Below are 23,066 nucleotides of genomic sequence, written 5' to 3'. Positions count from 1 at the left end.
TACAATACAAAGAGGCAGTTTCACTATAGTTGAAGAGGCCCTTTTCATTCTCATTTCAGAAAGTGTTTTTTCATTGTGAAATTTGTTTCTCTTAGTTAATATTTCCACAGCATGTGGTTGGGAACTGGTTCTCAGGCTTGCTGAAGTCTGTGGAATCAGTCCTTCCACAACTATTTTAGGTATCAATTGCACCCGTGTTAGACCTGCAGATGGTTTTCCCCTCTGGTGGGAGTGGTTTCCAGAGTATGAGGCTTGTACTCTTTCTATGCTGTGGTAAATAATCAGCGACTGGTTCAACTGAACCAAATCAAATGGTATAAAAAGACAAAGTAAGGTATCCCCGTTGTTCAATAAGTGGGAGCAGAGTTATAATTTAACTACATTTGCTGCACTTACTCCATTGCCTATGCAAAGTAACCTATGCTGTTGAATAAATGTAGTGAAAGTACAATATATATCTCTGAAAGGTAGTAGAGACAATAGTCACGTAAAGTGCTACGGCCTAAAAAAAGGAAAAAGACAAACTATTTTGAATCCTGCGTCCAAATTCAAGTAAAAAACACAAAACAAGTGACTGTTCATTGTGTGATTCTCTTTTACTTCCCGTCTGTTTTCATGATTCACGATAACAGATCAGAATCATCAGGAAGTAGTCAGATCACAGTAAATCAAATACATAAAAAGTGTCTCTGTTATTTGTTAATGTATTTCTGCATAAGATACCGTTCATGTCTGTAGAAAACTGATAACGATCCAAACGAGCCGCATGGAATGTCTGTGGCTGGGCACATATCTTACCAATCTAAATGATTTTTATAGCTGAGCAGCGGATTTTCGTCAGCCCCAACCATGGAAGGAATCTCCGTTTCCGAGCTCTCCTTCAGTGCAGCAGCTGCAGAGCTTAGATCCCACTAGAATATTATGAAACTGACCTAATTTCCCAAGCTCGCTGCAGGCAGCGATATGGCTCCTTTGTACTTTTCATTTTAGCCTAAATAATTGATTCAACCCTCCTTTGCCTGTAATCTTTCCCATAAAACACCAGCCAGTGATAGACTCATAGCTTGCGCCATTATAAATTAAAATGGATAAATATGTAATAGCTGTTGTCTCAATCCAATTGCAAACTCATGAGACAAGAAAAAAACCCACACTTTTTTCTTACGCCACTTTCTGGTCATATTTAAGCAGCGGCACTTCATTTTCTATCAGGAAATGGATAAAGTGCCGAGGCAAATAAGTTTCCATTTCTATTTTGAAATATGAAAACATTTTTTTTTTTTTAGAGCAGTGTCGGGCCCCAAATTGAAAATGCAGCACGGTTCGTAAAGACTATTTTACTGATACATGCACCCACACTCATACATGGGCAAACATGTACATAATGCAACTGTGCAATTGGAAGCATGCCAGCCCAAAACAGTTCCCCCCCACACACACACACGCACACAAAAAAAAGCCCCCAATACAAACATCTTCCAGTGCTGATATACACTGCGCCTCGGGACTTTTCCACATTCTGTTTGACACCTCCAGTCAAGAGCTCCCCGGCAGCTCAGAGTCTGATAAAGCATTCAGAGTAGGATCCTGGCGCTCGGTGCTGCTGCTGCTGCTGCTGCTGCTGCTGCTGCGGCTGCTCCTGTGATAAGGGCCCTCCTTCTCTAATTAAAGCCCAGTAAGCCCATGCTGGAGCTGCCTGCAGTGAGAAACCTGCAGAAACTGCTGGGGATGGCTGTTTGAGGAAGGTTCTGAAATATTAAGACGCTGCTGACAAATGGAGGCTCAGGTGAGCGTTCTGCTGTCAGCCTCTCAGCTTCACTTCCATTACGGCTCATTGAGACGGCTTACCGGTGGAGCGAAGCTGGAGGGTACTCAGCTGGGTTTGACCAGGGAAGGGTTTAAAGCGGCATACTGATATTATTTGACACAAGCAGCCACGTAGATATCTGTAAACGTGACAATTTTGGTGCCGAAAAACATTTTTAAAAAATCGAGTATTAAAGGATAAGGTGGGCAACAAATTCCATGAAAAGACCAAAATCAACTTACTATAGTATTATCTGTAGCTTACTGTACAAATGTATTATATATTATACAAAAGTCAATATTGTGTTTTCACCCTGTGCTAAGACGTTCAAAGTAAAACCCATCTTCGACAAAATGGGGGGAAAAACACTTGTTAGCATGATAAGTGACCTGAGAGGCCCACGAAGACAGAATAATTGGGTCTCATATTCTGTAATGAGATTCTCCATTCGATCACAGCTAGACAAATGAACTGTGGAAGTATTGACACATAATGAATAACCTTTCATCTCGTGATGGGGAAGGAAGCAATGGAAGCCATAATGCCAGGACCATTTTCCACAGTTATTCTATTTTCAGAGTAATCATGCCATTAACAATTCATTACCTTTTTCTTTTTTTTTTTAATATGAAATAAGAACGACAGTGCTGAGAGCAGCTAATATTCCTCACAGCGCATATTTATACACAAAATGTACAACTCATTCGGGGTATGACTGCGTGGCCTAATCCATGGCTCTGACGACTGAAGTCATTAACCGTGCTGCCGAGGACGGCGTTAGTCATTAGTGTCAGATTTAAGGTGTCATGGAGTCAACGCATTAGCATGAGTGTTGTAGGCGAGCGGAGGGTTGGGCTCATTCTGCAGACGTGATGGGCTGTGAGTGGGCGTGGCAACATCTGACGGTATTTAAAGCAAAACCTGCAAGTCTGTGGGTGCACATTACATATTCCAAACAGAAAGTGCTCAGAGCAATTTGAGTTAAGATTATTTTTTCAAGATAGTATTTCCAATGTCAAAACTGACCATTTTATGTTCAGGCTAAAGACCAATTAAAAAAAGTAAAGCAACACGGGTATCCTGGTAGTCTCATAATGTACCCATTTTGATACTAGCAGGGGGAGTTTTGTTGCTTACCCGTGATTCCTGTATGCCTCTACCATAACTATCTAAGGCCAAAATTACTACAAAAGAAAATACAAGCAATATCCATATCAAAACAAAAGGACTCTGGTGACTAAAGAAGACATTCTGTATACAGGTAACCAGCAAACCCCAGTTTCGGCACAGAAGAACCAGCCCTTGCCCACACAGGGCTGCCAGATTTGGGTATGTTTTGGGAAACATCAGTTCCAGCTGGGAGTACTTCGGCCCACGGGGTCGGGCTAAGTACTCTGGCCATTCATTCAAGACCATTCTGGCAACCAGGCGTATTTAGGCCACTGTTGGATTACTGGGATTTTGTGTACAGATTATACATTTCTGGCTCCATGTTGGGAAAACGTTCAAGTTTTTTCCAGCTGTATCAAATATATTGTTCTAAGCCAAGTAAAAAATGATTCTCTATGAAGACTTGCTTAACTTATCAAAATATAACAGTCGTGCTGCTCCGGGGTGTTTCCTCATGTTTTCTCTTTTTAGCATTTGCCCATTTCAGCCAAGACATTTCTAAGATAATTCAATAACAAGTCTATTGTGAATATTTGCACAGAGCTTTGTGAGACGTCTAAATAAGAAACTGTTCCCTTTGTTTATCGTGTTGCTGTTGTTTTTTTCCCATTTTTTTTAAGCATTTTTTTTTTCTTCTGTTTTTTTAAACCACAGAGTCCTCGATGCATAAAGTGAGAAAATGTGCCCGGGTGAGGACGCTCATAAATACAGTGAATACATTTCTAAGAACACCTCAGAGGGATTGGAGAAAAGAAATCCCAGTTGTGGAACAGCGGGATATTTCTGTGAACTTCTATTTACCTCGTGTTGAACTTCATCTCACTTATTTACTTTTTTATTCTGCATCATCCAACACAGGCGCCCATTCATCTATGTGTGAAGGACTGGAATTACATTTTTCCAGTTGAGTACAGCATTTACAGTATTTCTCATTTTGTCACGGTAATATTAATGTACCCATAGCCAGTAAAACACTTTATCTCCGACACACACGTACACACAATATCCTCTCTTTTTTTCCCCTCAGCTTCCATTAATCTCTCTTTCCCTCTCTGTTTCCCTCTCTCTGTACATCTCTTGCTCACTTTCTTCCTCCAATGACCTGTGTTTCACTCCTTTAGAAGACCCGTATTAACAGTAACTGAATCTTTACAGTCTTTGAAACTCTATTCAGTGTGGCCAGAAATGAGGCTATTTAAACGGCTTCTAAAAACATTCTTTAGCCTAGCTGGAATGTGGGAGATGGCTTCCATATGTGCTGAATGCAGAACAAAGTTGTTCCTTGTTCTTTCTGGCCCGAATGAATTGAGACTATTAATAAAGTCAGTGTTCCCTGTTTTGCAACCAAGCTTTGTATGAAATTACTTCTGATGTGTGATCACATTCATCTTGTGAGCCAAAGGGCCAGAATAGTGCATCCATCAACTGCAGGTGCCTCTATTTCTTGATATGGAATGAGACTGGTCAGTTCTGATAGTTATTACAGATAATGTGTTTGGTCTTGTGTAAGCGAGCCCTAACCATCAGTATTTCATACCTTCATCACTGATGCTACAATCCCTAGTGGAGTGTGTCTTCAGATTTAAACATAAACAAACAGAACTAACGGTTAGTAAACGAGTTGCCCATTTTTAGGCAATCAAGGATGCGCTAGCAACAGGGGGGTTGAAGGCTCATTGCTGCAATGTTATGAGAGCTTATTTAAATGGACATTTCAGAATGTAGAAATAAAGGAACTTGCTGGAAACCAGCAAAATTACTGTTTAGAGCTGAATTTACACACAAAACCCATCATTGCGTCCTTAAAAAGCCATCTGCTGGCTATAGCAAACCAACATGACGCATATTGAAGAGGAAAAAATGGCAGTTAGTATCAATGAGAACAATGACACAGACAACACTACGTTAGCTCTATCGCTAGTGAGAGATGAACTGTGAATGTCCCAAAGCATCAACGGAAAGCATACAAGTACCCTAAGCCCAGTGCAAAACAATGGCACATTGTGCTATTTGATTACAACGAGATGTATCTCTGGCACCAAGGGTAGGCACTCTAGCACAGCTGCTGGCTCTACACTGGAAACGCAGTTTAGTACCAAGATCACTTTTTCAACTTTCTCTTCTCCGTTCGCTGCAAAGGATGAATTATAAATAGTCGCTGGCTGTTGAAATGTCAGATGTGCTACTTTTAACTTTTACATAAGCATATAATTAAAAATTCAGTACGCCTTCTTAACCAGTCCTTGATAATTTTCTATTCTCTCCGCACACTACTGTCTGCGTCATACTGTACATTAAAAGTCCTCATTAAGAGTAAGTTGCAGTTGAGAATCCTAGAAAAGCAAACTTTTGCACAGTAAAATGAGGCCATTATATTGTGTCGTAATGAGATGCTGCAATTTGTTAATTGTGTACATACCAAAGGAAAGATTGACCATGATGGGTAAATAAATCTTATGCTGACATTTGGAATGAAAAATAGGAAATTTATCAATTACGGAGCTATAATTGTCTGGCGAGAGCAATCCCTCCTCCCTCTATTGATTTGGTTTGACAGGTTCCTTCATATTGACAAATCCAGGCAGGCGGAGCAGTGTTCAGCCACCTCCGGGGTGTCATCCATCTCCCACCCCCGAGTCTCTGAGCAAAACTCACGCCTTAATGCTCATTTAAATGGGACACCAATCATCATCTAAGATAAATGGCCTATTCAGACATAGTGTAGCATCGGCAGCACCAGGCTCTCTGAAACAGCGAGAAACCGGAGCGGCAACTCTCACAAGAAAAATTGAGCAACTGTGTGGAAACTGATATGCAGAAGGGTTCTGATTTGCGTGATTGGGTGACTTATCCATTTATGTAAAACTTAATCTCAATGTCGTACATTTACGCTAGATGTAGAATCATTTAAACTGATCCGAGTCTTAAAACTGTAGACCACAAAAACAAACTTTTAGTTTAGTACATAAAATTAATTAAATATAAATTGCAATTAGACCGTTTTCTCAAATCGTCCAGCCCTATGTCAAACTGCGACCAATGCTGAGGCTCTAAATCTAAAACGAAGGTGCTAAATCTCACCATAAGACACTACTGAGCTGTTTTCTCAATTAACCAAGCTGTATACACAGCTACTCTAGAGGCCATAAAAGACAACTACCCCTTGTAGAGCTGTAGAATGCACTCCCCCAGTCAGATCACAGCTATCCGTTCTTCTAAACACACTTTCATATTGCTTCATTTTGATCGCCAATGCTATAAAAGTGAATGAGTGACAGAAATAATCCATTGGTAGGCTCTAAAGGCAGCTGCAGCAGTTGTTGTAAGGGCCAATAATTCCGACTATATAAGACTTACAATTGGTGTTAAGGCACCATATGACATAAAAAAAGTCTTACCCCGAGGACACATCACCACAACCGCTGCCATTGCTTCAAACAGGAAATGGAGCTCGCTACACCTGATACAGCGCGCTACGGATGATTTCGATATTGCATCGCTCTTTCGTTAGACATAAAAAAAAAAGCATGGAGGAGTAATCATTGCACCCGTTACTCACAGTTTTGATGAGGAGTGTGTGTGTGTGTGTGTGTGTGTGTGTGTGTGTGGGGAGGGGGGGGTCTTAAAGGTACGTGAGCAGATGTGGCCTCTGTCCTGAGGCAGGCCCTTGAAACCTTCAAATGACAGGTTCATTGGCTTGCCCGCCAGGTGGGACCCCAGCAACCTCCTTTCCATTTTCCTAGGCCTGCTCTCATCGTAAAAGAAGCAGCTGTGTAAACACACAGGGATGGATATCTCATTTTAAACACACAGGGCAGAGGAGGAGCATGGAAGCTAAGTGCTGAGGGGACACATTAAGAAAAGTTGGACGATTGTAAAAACACAACATATTTATGTGGTTTAGCATGTTGGGAGGGTGGCTTTCACTTCCTGCCGGCAAAAAAAAACTGAGCAAACGGGTGTGCTTGTAATAAAATAGGTTATGATTTCAAGGCTTAAGATATGCACTTCTCAATACTTCTATATAAACAATTGGTTGATTGTTAAAGTTGTCACTTGTAGCAACGAACCCAAAGACAACTATGAACCAGTTCCCCTCAGCTCTGTGGAGCATTGTAGTCTCTTTCAGATCATTGTTTTGGTTTTATGACCTGCAACTCTCGTGTTTTGGTTCTGTGTCACTGCTGGTTCACCCTCATTTTTGTAGCAATCAACCTCATATAATCACCCTATTCAACTGGCCGGGTATCAAAGCATGAAAAGCCAAAGTTAGCAGCAAGCTAGTGGACAAAGTGGAGCATTTTGCCGCTAAGAAACCAGATATTCTTAGATTAAAACAGAACTAAATGGAGTATTCGACTCAGTGGGTGGGCCAGAAACATGGCCCTAAATAAATGATTATGTTGCTTCATATGCTGGATGTGTAAATGAACACTCTTCGCTAAAACATTTGCCACAACTTCACAAGATATATCACTGTTTATTTCACAGCTTATTGCGGCTATCCCCAAGTAGCCAAAAAAGCCCTTTAATTAGAAGCTCATCAGGGAGAATTCGAGTCCTCGGGGGCCTCGAACTCGCCTCGTTCTTGTGGGTTTTTGGATCATGACTTTGGATCATGAGTTTTTGGTCTAAGGTTTGATAACTTGAGTGATCCTTTTTGGCCCAGCTCTCCCCAGCCCATCCCCTTCTCTCATGATTTGGAGGGAACGAGAGAATTCAGGAAATAAACAAAACAGTAAGGATTTTAAGCTAAATACGGTTTCCCATGTAGGACAAAAACCCATGTAGGACAACGCCGCTCCTCAACACTCAATGTGAGTCATAAATCAACTCGGATGAGGAGAGGAACAGACTGTATCGATAGCTGCTGTAGAGAGGAAATGCTGATAGATATATGAAATTTATGTGACAAATTATAGTCGCACAAACAAAGAAAAGCTTGTGTGTGTGTGTGTGTGTGTGTGTGTGTGTGTGTGTGTGTGTGTGTGTGTGTGTGTACAAAAGATAAGTACAGAGATAGAAAGCCAAGGGGCAATAACTCTGGTGAGATTATCTGAACAATATGTTGTATCTGATGGACCATTATTTTATAATCCTTTAGGGTTTGAAGATAATCTATACAATTTCTCCTCATGTGTTCTGATGCAGTCTGTTTCCATAACAAGTTGATTTTTTAAAAGGTCAATCTCAGGTTTAATGTTTGCAATTAAATATTTGTCATCTTTATAGTCGAGCACTTTCCTGCCTTTTTTTTCTGGACTCAAATTTTGTCAATCTTGACATCATTTGTGTCGACTACAATCCAGTCTGTAGGAATCTGCTGGCATTAAACTCTACATCTGTATATACAATATCCTTTCTAGGCATTTTCTCCCTCCCTCACCACTAAGGTACCTTTTCAGCAACACAATCATGCTGAAGCTTATTTAATGTATCAGATAAATGGACACCAACTGTCGCAGGTCTAAATCATGGCCTTCTCACAGGGGTCCCACTCAGGTCACATCCATCAATCTCCTGTTTATTTGACAGCAGCAGTTTGTTATTTAGGGTTTTAAACATACCGTGAACTTCGGTAATAACAAAGAGGAAGACATGGCACTGTGGAGTAATGCAGTGCAGAGTATACAGCTGGAGATGTAAAAAAGAAAATACGACAACCTCATTGTCCTAAGAATACGAAAATTACATGAACAGTTCATTTATCACACTATTGATTATTGTAAAATCTAAATATTTTGCTAAATCCAGTAATAATTTGCAAGAAACCTATGACGTCCCCTCAGACGCTCCAACCCTCAAAAATAAGAGTGGACATCGTGTTCACCACATCCCCCCCCCCCCCCCCCTCCGACATGCATATAAATAAAACAGTCCTCTGTCAGCAGAGTGGACAGTACATTGGGAGCATGGAACAGAGAGTAGAGATAACATACAGCAGCAGAGACAACTGAAAACAATGATCCACTGATAAAGAATCAGATTTATAAAGCACGGACCAATGCCACGCACCACAGTGTTACAAACTAAACCAGTTTGCAAATGTTAATCAACTGAACGATCGGGGAGAAGACCTTGAAATTGCTGTGATCTGGAAACATAGCTTCAAAATTATAACAAGAAACCCAAGCAGTCCCACGTTGGAAGAGGGTTTAATCAAACCTGCAGGTTGGACAAACGGGAAGAGGTGATGAAGATGAATGGGAATGGTACAAAAAAAAACGGTTGTCATGGTGATGGTTCAGAGCTGTGAAATACCATCACCCTGGCTTCCCCGGTGCGGATTACTCTCTTGAAACCTGCACTGAACGTGGTGAATCGAAGTGTATAGAGCAAAGCATCCTGGGTAAAGAGCCCGAGAGAACATACCAGCTATGACAAATGGAGCTTTTGGTGGATACAAATTGAATTATTCAGACTCAGAGGCATCGGGGCTGGATGGGAAAAAGATCATTGGTTTGTGTTCTCGTGTCCATCCTTCATGCAGTGGGACAATGACAACAGCTGAGGCAAAACAGAGGTCACCATCTATCACCTGCTGCAACATGCGATTAATCAGCATTTTTGTTTTGCTATTGTGTGTGTGTGTGTGTGTGTGTGTGTGTGTTTGAGAGAGAGAGAGAGAAAGCTATAGAGTGATGGGCGTGGGAGAGGGAGGTTTATTTCAATCCTGACTTGATCAATGCACCACATTAAATTTGTCTGACTCAATGTGAGCAGTGAAAATCGAATAAACAGCATCAAGGTCAAAAGAGCTTACTCGCCCACAGTGCACACTACTGTATACAGTACAACACACACACACAGGGAGGGGGGGGGGGGGGGGGTTGATAAGTCTGTTTCCACTTTAAAATGAAAAAATATACGTTATTTTATCCGTTGAGCAAATACAAACTATTTCATAACACCACTGGATTAACAGTTTTTGTCCCAATTCCATACTAAATATGAACACATTGTCATACTTATTCTGATTAGCATACAAGCCTTGACTGACATACATGTGCTCAACTGTTTATTTTATTGAGTCTTTAATTGAATCAGTTAGTCAGTTTGTTAAAATCAGCCTGAAAATGAAGAAAGTCTGAAACCATTGTATGAACAGAGCCGGATAGTTGTCTGACCCTTGTCAGAGCTGCCCTATGCTACGCTGTGATTGGCACAGTCTGCGTCCAAGGGGCGGGACTTAGCGAAGTAACTATGTAGAAAACTTTGTCTTCATTCCTAACAGAATAAATACAAAATAAAAGCAAGGACAGAAATCAGAATTATATTAACAATCAATATGACATAAAGCTACGGTTACCCCCTCTTTATTGATTGATTGATTGATTGATTTGTATCCATTTATTTAAATTCTTTATCAGCTCTTGCCCTTGATGTCGCCTCACAAATTATAATTTAACTCACTTATTTTCTATTGGTGAGTAGCTCCTTTATCTTTACTCTGCACTGCATTGTGGGACAAAACATGGCTAGTGTTTTTGTGATAGTGTCACGACTGAGAATATGCTTTGCCACACCTCAGAACTCTGGACCACAATTCTTTTAGATGTTTTTTTTTACCTTTCTTGCCAGTGCTGACGAAACAAAAACAACTTAATTGGCATCTCATTCAGTCAGCTGTATTCCTGCTACCGTGCACAGAAATTGGCCAAATGTGAACACAACAACATTGTTTTCTGGTTCATCCATATTATTCTTATTGTTGTTATTCCTTCGTCTTCAGACGCTGTATGCAACACATGTTCTTTTGATATAAATGATTGTATACGTTCCTTTGTTTGTTCTTATTTATCTTCTGTGGTCACGTTGTTGTATCCTATTACAACACAATTTGCTACAACAACCTCAGTTCCTCACAGGGATTACTAACATTACACCTAATCATTAATCATATCATATCTTAGCCTCCCCAGGACACAGACTAAGTGCTGCTGGGATAAATAAATAGAAAGCTAGCGTCTGTTGTCAAAAGCTCCTCTCTACAGCACACAGCAGATCATTATGCCTTTGGTGCACATGAGTAACACATTTCTCCGGTGCCGAATATGAAAGTGGCCATTTGTATTCTGTTGGCCGTCCCGTCAGCGACAGTCTCTCTTTTTTTTTTTTCTTCTTCTTTCTTTAGATGGCTCTGCGGAGTCCATCTCACTAAAGAGGTGGAAATCAAACCACCATTTGAAAGGCTCCTCATATCCCGGGCATCATTTGCCAGATTGGCTCTGCATTGTGAAGTCCGAAAGCTTTAGTATGGATTTTTGCCTCTGAGAAGCAGGTGGCGTCTCTGTGAGATCAAAGCAGCTGAGACCAGATGATCTGTGCGGTGTTTAAGACGGCTCTGAGGGCCCCACGGACGTGACTGGACTGCCTAGACCAGGTCAGAGGACCCTCAGAAGAGGTGATGGGTTTCATCAGCCTCGAGGTGAGATGGATGAAATGTGAAGAGATGGAAGCGTGTTGCCTCCTGAAGCGTTCAGAGGAGGAGGAGCTTTTGAATGTGGTTTTTGTGATGGCATTTTACCCGAGAGTGATGATTACAGGTGGGACACGCATGACATGGTGGCTAATGAATAAAGACTGTCGATAAGCTGGTTGTACTGTACAAGACTTATGGACTAATCCGCCCCCTGATGTATTGGTGGTGCTCTGTAGTGAGACCACCGTTACTGCGGTAGCTTATTGGAACTCGTGTGATTGTCTCAAACTACCACAGTCTACCACATTAGTAAAATTGGGGAAAAAATGAACATTAACACATTTCTGACCTAAGTATGATGGATGGGTAGGTTGCTGTAATTAATCAGTATTTCTTCCATTGAATTCTGATCAACTACTGCAAGTGGAATGTGCTTCTCTACGGCAGGGACACATTACTATACCGACGGCATGGCTTTAATGGAGCACAGTGATGAATTGAACAACATATTAAAGTCGTGTCTGATTCAGGTATAGGCCATCTTCTTAGCATCTTCCAACATGAAGACCCACTGTATGCAGCACAACACAATGCAAAGTTCGCCTCTATTCATTTTCACATTCAACATTATGAATCCTCTTTCAACGTACTGTGTGAGAGTGAGAACACACTGTAGTAAAATATACTCAATAGAAATCACGTAAAATCAAAGAGGCTGCAGGATTTCTTTTGCTCTCACTGACTGCGGTGCTGCTCAGCAACAGCGTGCTCGCTGCTTCCAGAGGTTAGCTTGAAGCTATATCGCAACAATACTAGTGAGTAAAGCAAAATGCTCATTTGTATAGCTTCTGACCAGCATCATATTTTTTTAATTCTTCCTGTGACAAAGCATCTTGTTGCTTTCACCCTTTGAATTTCAGCATGGCCACATAGAAAATGTGCTAAATATGCCATCAAGGTTATCTCTAGTCTATATGCTAGAAGACTCAAATGCTCAGTCAGGGGCGGAGAGAATGTTATGTTAACTGGTTTATTCATGAAAACAGAGTGAAGCTCACTAAAGAGGTTCATGGAGGCAGATTAACCTGAATAAGACCTGAGACTGAGCACAGACGACAGCTCAGCATGGAAATGGGACTTGTTTTACAAAGGCAGAGCCTGGTTTAAAACACATAATCAGATCATCATATGTTTCAACATCTTGACCTTACATAGATAAGAATAGACGCACTTTTTTCATGCTAAAAAAGATTAGATTATTAAAATCGCAAAAGATTTCAAGTGACCAATGACTAAACTGTAATTATTACCACCAATTAGGGGTTTCACTCACAAGTCGACTATCAAAACCCCCTTTAGAGTAACTGCATCAGATTAAATTCTTGGCACAAATGTTTTAACCAAAAAAGTGTTGTTTGTCACATTGAGACATCACCTGTACACCATGAACTCCTAATTCGACATGATCACGAGGAATAGGAGCGCTGACAGCTCAGTACCTTCACACGTGACACAAGACAGAGACGCTCTGATTTCCGTTTATTCTAAAAATGAGCAGGAATGTCAGGAACTTCCTGCCCAGGGTCGGACATTTGTATTTACAGCGAGTGAAATGACCATGCCTAATTGACATTCCGGTTCCCTGTAAGTGATCATGCTTACCCCTGGATTCCCTCTGAATTTGATTTTGACAATAAAAAAAAGTAAAAACTAAAATGAGCAGGAATGTCAGGAACTTCCTGCCCAGGGTCGGACATTTGTATTTACAGCGAGTGAAATGACCAAGCCTAATTGACATTCCAGTTCCCTGTTAGTGATCATGCTTACCCCTGGATTCCAACTGAATTGGAATTTGACAATAAAAAAAAAATACAAAGACTAGAATGAGCAGAAAGAGGATGAGAAACAGTATTTCGTACTCAACATTCCTTACTGGTACATGGTGACATCGTCACAGTCACGTCCCCTATTCGCTTTCTTTCCATCAGCATGATGAGGAGACTGATATCAGCCTCTGTGATTGAGGGAGAACAAGCAGCACTTTAATGGACCAATCATTAGCCAGACGGACATGTAAGCTGTGAATGTGCAACCCTTTCTCACTCCCAAGGAGCCAGATACCCAGCTTGGTCAGTGCTCCTCGACGTCTGACACCGACACACATTTAGCGTGTGCACCCACGGGGAGAGTAACCCGACAGCAAAGAAAACAGGACTTTCGTCCCAGAAACCAATGTGCATTTCCCACATTTTGTCACCGCATTCGTTAGTGTTGTCAGTCAAGCGCCATAGTCAAGTTTCAACCACACCCTGTTCCTAAACCTAACTTCCTGTGAAGTTATTTTGAAAAGATGCTATGCATCTAACAAGCGTGTATTGACAGCTCGTCACTGAGATGTGCAAAACTGACGCAAAAGGGGCACGTAGAGCTTCATAGTTTGAAGCTTAATGCCACTAAAGCCTCGTTATTTGACGCATTGGAGTGGGAATGTGTTGGAATGTACAACCAATCAGCAATCCCCCTCATACATCCTTTTGTTTTTTACTTAATTTACTATCTCATATACACAGGTTTACTAGAGTGAGGTAATTAGTGTTGCCTTCATAAAAAGGTTGTGGAACTATAGTTCACTTGACCCACACCTTCACTTACTGTGCCTAAACACATCCTGTGTAGACAGATGAAGCACTGAAGCAAAGCTGCTTTCCATCTATTATGTTGATCACGCCCTGTGTGTAGACACAGCGTTAGTGCAATTTCAAGTCAGATGTTACAACAGCAAGTCGGCTGTATATGTTGTTGACAGCCATTTTAAGCAACAAGGTGAGTGAAACAAGGAGAATTCAGTTCTCATGCAGTCACACCGCTCTATGTCAGCTGTCACAGAGGACGCTGACGCTACACAGGCCTAAGAAACGGACAGGGCCATGGCCCGGCCCGCTGTGTCCCGACAGGAAGAGAGAGGGAAGGTGAGCAGGAAGGAGAGGCTCAAGGAGGACAGGGTGGAGTCCAGAGTCATGTCCTCTCACTGAACCAGCCTCCATTCCTGCTAAACTTCCCAAAAATAACCTCAGGAACGCCGTAGACACGAAGCATAAATAAGTGACCGTTAAATACCAGGGCGATGCGTGTCGATACAGTGCTCCCTCTGCTCATCTTCATTGAGGAGGATTTTCAGGAACATATTGAATGGCTCTGGCTCCACAAGCTGAGAATCTGAAGAGGATTTTCACAACCCCCCCCCCCCTCTTATCATTGTCGTCTTTGAGAAGCAGGGGGAGGGGGGCGGCGAGGCGCCAGGGACACCCGCACCCCCCTCGCCAGACACAGCGAATGGGTACAAACGCTTGGCACAGTGTGGCAACGAATTTGCCAACAGCCACTCTGGCAACCAGCGACTCTGAAGGTTCAGCGAGAGGTGAATCATCACTCACCACCAGTAAACACAGAAACACACTGCATGCTGTACAGTACGTGCTGCCGCAAGCTGCAACTGCAAATATCACCAGCTGGAAATTACAAACCAAAATAATGGAAATCGTGTTAAGTGCTTGCTAATGATAATATTTGTGTGTGATTGTGAACTGAAGCTGCTGAAACGAAGTGGTTACAAATAAGTTTTCAATTTCTTCTCCAGTTATTTGAGTATAGAACCTATAAATCATTGGTATTATTTTGCTTTCAAAAAGACTAAAATCGTTGTTCGGACTTTTCTTAAAGAAAAAGCTTCAGGTCTCTGCAAGTTGATTTTCAAAGCTCATTGAGACATACACATGTAAATATAACTATCTTTTCGAATGAAGTGAAGAAGTGCTCATGGTCTATCTTATCCTTATATTCAGAGGGCTGAAGGTTGAGACTGATATACAGGTTTTAATTTAACAAAGGATCAAATTCTGATGAATTGACTCAGACTCATCATGATTAGTGACTTGACTCAGCACTCAGGAGGAAAAAGAACTTGAGTTTAAGCAGCATGAGTTCGTTGTTGACTAGTCTTACTCAAGTGTCGTTCATTAAGGCAGACAAACTTCTGCATAGGCAGCTAAGTGTCACTGCTGAGTGGGGAGTGTATTTGAACACCATTTTCCAATGTGGTTGTGTTAATTACCTTCAGAAAAGCCTGGAATAGAAAGAATTAAGCAAATTTGAGGGGAGGGAAAAAGAAGAGTGGAGGAGAAGCGGGGTGAAAAGGAGGCAAAGAAGTGAGAGAGAAAGAATTGAGAAATAAAATTGGGGTTTGTCTCTGCTCCTGTTACAGAGCTACTGCTATGCAGTTCTCAACCATTATGTCAAATATAAATCCACATTTAAGAACGTTTGACAGCAACTCTGCTTGCTATGGAAGGAGAACCACCACCTGTACTGTGGAGACAGCAACGACAGGAAAAAGTTTGCTGCTGAGCTGAAGCCACCTTACAGAATACACCAACTTTACAAAAGACTGTCTTTAACTCTGCAGCACTGAACTAATGTTCCAAATCAGGTACGGCGGCAACACGCTCTCCATTAAGGTCCGTTTCTTTAGGTGTGTTCAGATAAACACAAATCATATTCAATGTGAATATTTTTGATAATTAGAATTAGTGACCTGCCCTGACTTGGGAAGCCCCACTCAGCTGTGAGAAGGTGTAAGACCAACACCATGCATGTGACCTTTTAGCTCAGGCGGCATCGAGCAAGCAGGGACTGACAAAGAGCGCGAGTGGTTTACCACAGCAGCAAGCCTGTTACGGACACGACACAGAGCATGATGATGCCAGAGTATTAACCAAGAGGATTATTCAGATGAGAGTCATTTGCATTGCAAATTAAAACAGTATTTAAAGCAGAGTAACGTGCCCTTCAAATAACTTCTGCTGCAGAGAAATCCCAGCTCTCCTCCCTGCTAAAATAGTTATAAGGTGGGAAGGGCAGTACATGAAAGAGTCAGCGCTTCCACACTGAACATCACCATCACACTGAATTATCGTCGGCTCTGCCTCCTCTCTTAGACATGGCAGACTGTATCATAATCATTTCATGGACAGTTTTGTAAGGGACTTCAGCATGTGATTAATTCATTAAAATCACTCTCTGTTCCTCCCGTAGGTTAAGTAGCTTAAAGAATCAATAAGCCCTCGTGACGAACTGCGTGGTGTTGAAACTGCACAGGGAAGTGGTACGGAGATGCACAGGGATGCCGTGTGCCAGTATTGTGCTTGTGTGTGGGTGGGTTGACGGTACGCTGTTGTGGATGATGAATATATTGGAAAAAGAAGGAGAGAGAAAAATGTAAGATTTTGTGGTTGTGAGTCTGGACCATGAGTCATGACATGGATCTGCTGCCTAAAAAAAAAAAATCCAACTTGTCATGTGTCTGTTTACATGAGATGAACGATCAAATTAAAGTGGATCAATAATCACGGTACGGATTACTGGCACGTTCAGTTTCTGTCCCCCTGCAACCTCCTGCTTATCCGTCAGTGACAATTCTGCAAAACGTTCAGTGTCAATGTATTACATTTGTTAAATCCACGTATGGCCTCTAAAACATGATTAACGTTTTTTATAGCAATGTTTAGGCACTTAAACACTTGATTGAAGTTTTGGAATTAGCATGGTCTTGGTGTTTTTTCTATGTTTTTCACTTCTGTACCCATTGGTTCCTATACTGAAAACTTAATTCTGAAGATGTAAAAGAAACATATAGTTTTTCTTTTTTTTAAAGGCGCAGCCATTTCCTCAAACAGCTGTTCACTGTAGTTTTGGACAAACAGGACTCTAACAGTAGGACATAGTTCATTAGTTGGGGACTATTTTCAGCAGTGGATTAATCCACATTTGGTGCTTTAGTGAGTATTTGGGGCAGCAGGACGGTGATGTGGGATTAATTCAGAAATATACTACAGAGTTTGTTTTCATGGTAATGAAGAAACATGTCACCCAGTGCTGCCCATTTATGTGTTTTTAATAGTTTTTGGACAGCAATGGAGCTCTATGGCACAGAGGAACAAGATATATCAGGCGTTGATACACACAATAGTAACAGTAGTAAACATTTACTGTTGGTTTTGGTGTATTCATGGTATTCAATTGTAGACAAGAAGAAAATCATACAATAGCACCAGATTTCTCCTTTTGTCAAAAGTGACTTGAGACACATCGAGTTATATTTTCTATGCCATGTGTTCTTTAAGCCTACAGTCCTGCACTTTGATTACCTCCCTATGAGTCATCTTCTATACCAGTTGGAGCACTGGATCAGATGCCTATAAAATAACTACGAATTAAAGACACTTTCTATGGATACTGTTTGTATACTTTGCCATGGAAAACACTTCATCAGTTAGGAAATTATTCAAAACAATGGAATTTTGATTAAAATAAGACGCACAAAGGCTTCGGTTTTCTGGGTTATTGTTTAAACTCCCCACCCGTTCTCCCTCCATCATCATCAGTGACTGCTCCTTATCTGGCTAATGAAGCATAGCAAACATGTTGATGCAATTTTTACACAAGGTTCACGGTAACAAATCAGTATGCCAGTTAAGTTCAGTCTTCCACTGAACAAGATATCTTTCATTCATTATTGATGTTGTGTGAGAGGAGCTTTCCCCTGAAGGCACACTAGGATTCCCATAGCCAGACTCAGCATCAAAGGCTTCTCTATAATCTTGTCTTCTCTTTTCCCACCCCTCCACTCCCTGACTCTCCACATTACATGGTCCATCTTACTCATTTACTGTATTTAATTATACCATCACTTGTAGTAGATAATGTGATAGCGAGATCAACAGTGCAACGGCTGCTATTTGTGATATCCTTAATAAGAGCTGAATTTTATAAGAGCATTGATTGTGTATGGATTGTACTCTATAGCTTGCATTGTTTCATCTCTGTGTTGCTAATGTAGAGTGCACAAGTCCACTGTGCAGCTTAACTGGTAAAGCAAGGCAATATATTTGAAGTCAAAATGGTCACGAATGTGTATCACAAGATCTACAAATGAAAAGATTGTGGGTATTCACAATTGCGTGTTTCAATCTACACACTAATATCAAGCAATTTGAACATTTCTAAAACGGTTACATGAAACGTAACAAAAACAAGTGAACAGGGGAGCTGCCGTATTCCTGGATAAAATGCATTAAAATGCTTACATTTCTCAACCGATTTCTGGCACAATAGATACCATTGGCTTATAGTAGCTACAGCAACATTTAGATGCAATATGTTGCTTCCAGGATCAGGAGACCCATGACTAAGGTTCTGAGTTCACTGAAAACCCAAATTTTCCGTCGAAATCCATAACAGCTAAATATATACTCTAAATTTGTCAAACGGATACTCCAAGTGCCTCCACACGTCTCTCAACATGGCAACGACTGAGTCGGCGGCTTGCAGCTTAACAGTGCAAGCAACCGCAACAGTGCTGACAGAGTCAACAGTGTTAACCTGGTGGGTAACCGCAAGGTGGGCGCTATACGCTTCGGCAACAACACTGTATCAGCTGTAACCGCCATGAGAGACCAATGCAGAGGCGCGGGCCATGAGTGGGGCACGCTCACATGCACTAAAAGGCATATCTTGAGTACCAAACAGTTGTTTCTATATTAATGCTCTGCATATCGTACAGAGAACCTTAAATCATCATGACATGAACAGGTCGCTGGCCTCTTCTTTGCACTTAAACTCATCTTAGATTGAAAAAAAATTTTTTTGCAGTGATACAAGCCAAATTGGCCATTTAGCTTCTGTGTCATACTGAACACTGCTTGGCCCTCTGCTTCAGAAGAACAACACTTTGGACAGGCTGTCCGTGACCAACATGGTTGTGCTCTAACACTGCCAGAGTTTGGGGTTCCATTCCCCAGAGCAAGGCACAGACATCGGCAGGGTTTCAATCCTGGTATGAAGGGAGCGAGAATCCAAATCATTCCATTGTACTGCTGTAAATAAAAGCCTACGACATGCATTCATCATTAGCAGCAATTTCAGTCAATCTCTTTCCGACATAAATGTTGGCTTCCTGACACGTCTGCTCCTCCTCTTCTTCTTGAGATGTGTGGAGGGGAACATGTGCAGCACTCTGCATTACTGTATTTGTCAAGCAGTGAGTGCAGCCTGGAACTGGAATTTATTTCAGTCAAAAGGTAATTGTTTTCTAACCTGTAAGCCTGTCTCATGTGCTGCCGTAACCAACTGTAACATTTGATCTCAATTCAAACACAACTTCATTAAGTAGGACTAATAAAAGACATTATGATATAAAAGATGTTTTAGATACCAACTATAGGGCTGAAGGTAGAATTGTACCGAAGTAGTGCAAATTCCTAAACAAATTAGTTGACAGTTTATTCTTGACCTTGGAAACAGCACTTACTCACTTTCGACAGCATCACGCTATCTAGTTTTCCCAGTTGTCACAGAGCTGATGTTGAAAATGTACATTATTCTTCTATTTGTCTTTAGTTATTCGTCAATGTTGGCACAAAAGTTTAGCTCAACTTCAAGAGAGGGGACCTTGGGTTTCACATCTGTGATTGATTCAATTACAAACAACGAGTAGACACCGTGGACATGTGGCTTTTTGGGCCCCTGGCTAGAAATCTACTCTTGAAGCATATTAGCAACAGCCCTCAAAACAGAGCATATAGTGTAACACGGATGTGCGTTCCGTTATATGGCACACCACACAAATTAGAATTCAACACTCATTCCTCAAGTGCAGTTGAGTCATTTGAAGCCTATACTCTCTGACAGCACAGTGAAGGAAATTCTAGCACTGTAATAAGGTTGAATCTGTTTTTTAAAGAGGCCCGAGTTTCATCCTCAGAAGACTTAAATAGGACGAGACAGAGAAGCAACAGTGATGTCTTTGAAACTTAGCTGAGCATCTCTGACAACAGTGAGCTGCCCTTCCGAATGTCACACTGGCACCCTGATAGATCTCCTCTTTTCCCTGAGAGCATTTTGCCACCTACTGACTGTTAGTGGTAATCACATGACTAATCCCATTTCAGGTGCACCTTCCACACCTGCAAATTAGTGTTATCCGTCATTAATGAAAAATCCACAATGAGAAATGTGAGGACGATATTTTACTGTGCATCAAAATGTGGATACTGAGCTCTGAAAAGAGATACAACAATTTAAAAAAAACATACAAAATCATAAAACAAGGCACACATCTGAGTAATGTAAATCCTGCGTGAATAGAAATGTATGGAATAATTAAAAAGCTTTGATTTGGGCGCAAGCCTCAACATGAAAGCGCTGAAGGAACACTGGACTCGCTGATGGAATTAAGCACATTATTAATGTAGGCTTACTTCAGGCTATTGCATCTCTGAGGTTCATCCTTTGATATCTTCCAAAGTCATTAATATTGCATAGTGTAGCTGAAGTCTTAATCACCAGATCCTATAAAGCACTACTTTTTTTTAATTCACAGTGAGGATTTCTCACAGAAATAAGTTGCAGACAATATCAAACCAGCCATCATTTAAGCACAAACTGCCATTGACTTTGAAATCCCCCATTGACAGCATGTCAGTCTGTCACGGCTTCGCTCTCTCCCTGATGGCATTTCATGGAGGACAATGCTGCGGTGCGCATACAAGTGGGTTAATTAAAAGATTCATAAGTCAATCAGAGAACATTAACATACTCGAGAGCAGTTTCAATGCACAGGGTTCAGCGTGAGAAAACATCAAAGGGTTTAAACTGCAGGCATGAAAGGCATGGGAAATGAGCTTTCCAAAGGAGAGGCACTGCTAAAGCCTGCAGGAGGAGAGGAGCCTCTCGCTGACTCTCAGGTACTCTGAGCCTCCAATGAAGCCCTGATACCCCACCGGCTTCAGGAGAACGACGGAGCAGGTCAAACAATCATGTTGTGTTTTTAACCATCCTCTCTGTTTGTGGAGCAAGTTGCATTATTGGTTTATACGCATTTATAGTGTTGCCTGTGCTGCTGGATATATATTTCCAGCACTGCAGAACGAATTCTCCTTCCTCAAACATCAATCACTTTTCTTTCTTTTTTCATTAAACATGACAAGAAATAAATATGCAAAGTAAAACTGCTGTTGTGTGATTTTTATATGAAACGTGCATGCTGGATGCAGTGTGTAACGTGCACCTTTTATGTCAAGTGCCAGAGCAACAAATGTCCAAAATGCATCACTGCACTTTTCTGGACAATTGCCCAATTCTACACTGGTCAGTTAGGTGTTGCAAAAGGTAAGTGTCATCGCATTCACTATCGTCTTCATCATCATCATTCTCATCTTCATCATCATCATCATCCAAACTGTCTCCGAAAACGCACCACAGTCATGATGGCCAAAAGCAGCAGCATCCGCACATAAAAAAAGAACTAATACAACAACTAAAAATATAAGCATGCTGGGACTGAAAGATGGCTGCATGTTTGAGGGTCCACGGTCTGATGCTCTGCCACCTCCAGACGCCCCAAAACAAACCAGTCAGGTGCGTGGATGAAAATAGCCACGCGCCATTCCCTGACCCACTTTACCGACCGAGACTGAGTCAGCCCGGCGCATGATGGCTCCGACGAGCAGCAACATATTTCCATGTCACATAACTTTTTCCTCCGGTGTTTTCAATTCAACACGTATCAAAAATATGCATTCGCCATAAAGAGTGAAACCCTCCGCATAATCGGATTCATCCAGACATGCCAGCGTGGAGAAACTTACCCGCATCCCGCAGCTGGTCCTGACACGCTTATCTCAAACTTGTATCCTTAGTTGACGCTCCTCGCCCTCCGCAGCTTAACCTTTGCCTGGATGCAGCCGAGCAGACAGGAGAGCCGCCGTTATTTCCTCTTGGGGAGGTGGGGTGAAGTCCTTTTGGCACAGGGTACCCGACCCGACGGCGCGCAGCCGCTGCTCGCAGACGGAGCGCTTTATTTCTAACGGGCGCGCTGCCGCAACATGGCAATACGGGGTCTAACCCAGCGTGATGGGAGCGCTCGCTAAACTGACACTGTTAACCACATGACACGAGCATTTAGGTGGCGCTTACGACACAGTTCATCTTCACTGATGACTTCTGCTGATGACAATACGGAATCCCTTCTGTCTGGCGTGGAGAACTGTGGGCTGAATTCCGTTTGAAACGCGGGGGGTTATGGGAGCATCACCTTGTAGAATCTTTGAGGTGAAGCTTTGGAATTTTGAGCATAACATTGATCCAGCCACGCTTTCCTTCAATACAAGCTCAACTCTTACAAACTATTACCACAGTTCCCACACTCGTGCGTTAAATATTGATTAGAGAGGATTAATAACACATCAGTTGTTCCAGTTGATGTTTTACGCAATTAAGTTTATTTTAAAATGTTTGATTAATGGTCAAATGAAAAGTAGATAATTGAGATGTATGCAGTCTCTTAAGGCATTTTCTATTGACTATCAACTTATTCTCCAATGGTTGAGGAAACCTTAAATTGTTCTATTTCAAAAAGGATTTCGACATAAATGTCTTTCTTTTTCACACATACATATAGACACCCGAACTACTTAAATAGCCTACTGCTTTTTTAAGTATATGAACAAATGAATGTAGCATTTCCTGAATCAATATAACACTACAAGGCAAGGACATCAGGCTGTTGTTAATTAAAGTATCCATCCCACTAAGCAGCAGTAGGCCACTGAA

General features: G+C 41.6%; 1 protein-coding gene across 1 annotated transcript in view; it reads right to left on the bottom strand.

Annotated features, from left to right (window-relative positions):
• The window catches only part of LOC116387116 (retinoic acid receptor beta), a 136,673-nt gene extending 114,335 nt beyond the window's left edge, over positions 1 to 22,338 (bottom strand). The window contains exon 1 of the mRNA XM_031853918.1: positions 22,103 to 22,338. The gene's annotated coding sequence lies outside the window, so the exon portion shown is untranslated. The remainder of the gene's footprint in view (positions 1 to 22,102) is intronic.
• Between the last annotated feature and the right edge of the window lie 728 nt (positions 22,339 to 23,066).

This window comes from Anarrhichthys ocellatus, unplaced genomic scaffold (genome assembly GCF_004355925.1).
Source record: "Anarrhichthys ocellatus isolate YVR2014 unplaced genomic scaffold, GSC_Weel_1.0 scaffold14, whole genome shotgun sequence".
NCBI lineage: Eukaryota > Metazoa > Chordata > Actinopteri > Perciformes > Anarhichadidae > Anarrhichthys > Anarrhichthys ocellatus.
The sequence above is the reverse complement of the archived record's forward strand: the minus strand, read 5'-3'. Positions and strand labels throughout refer to the sequence as shown.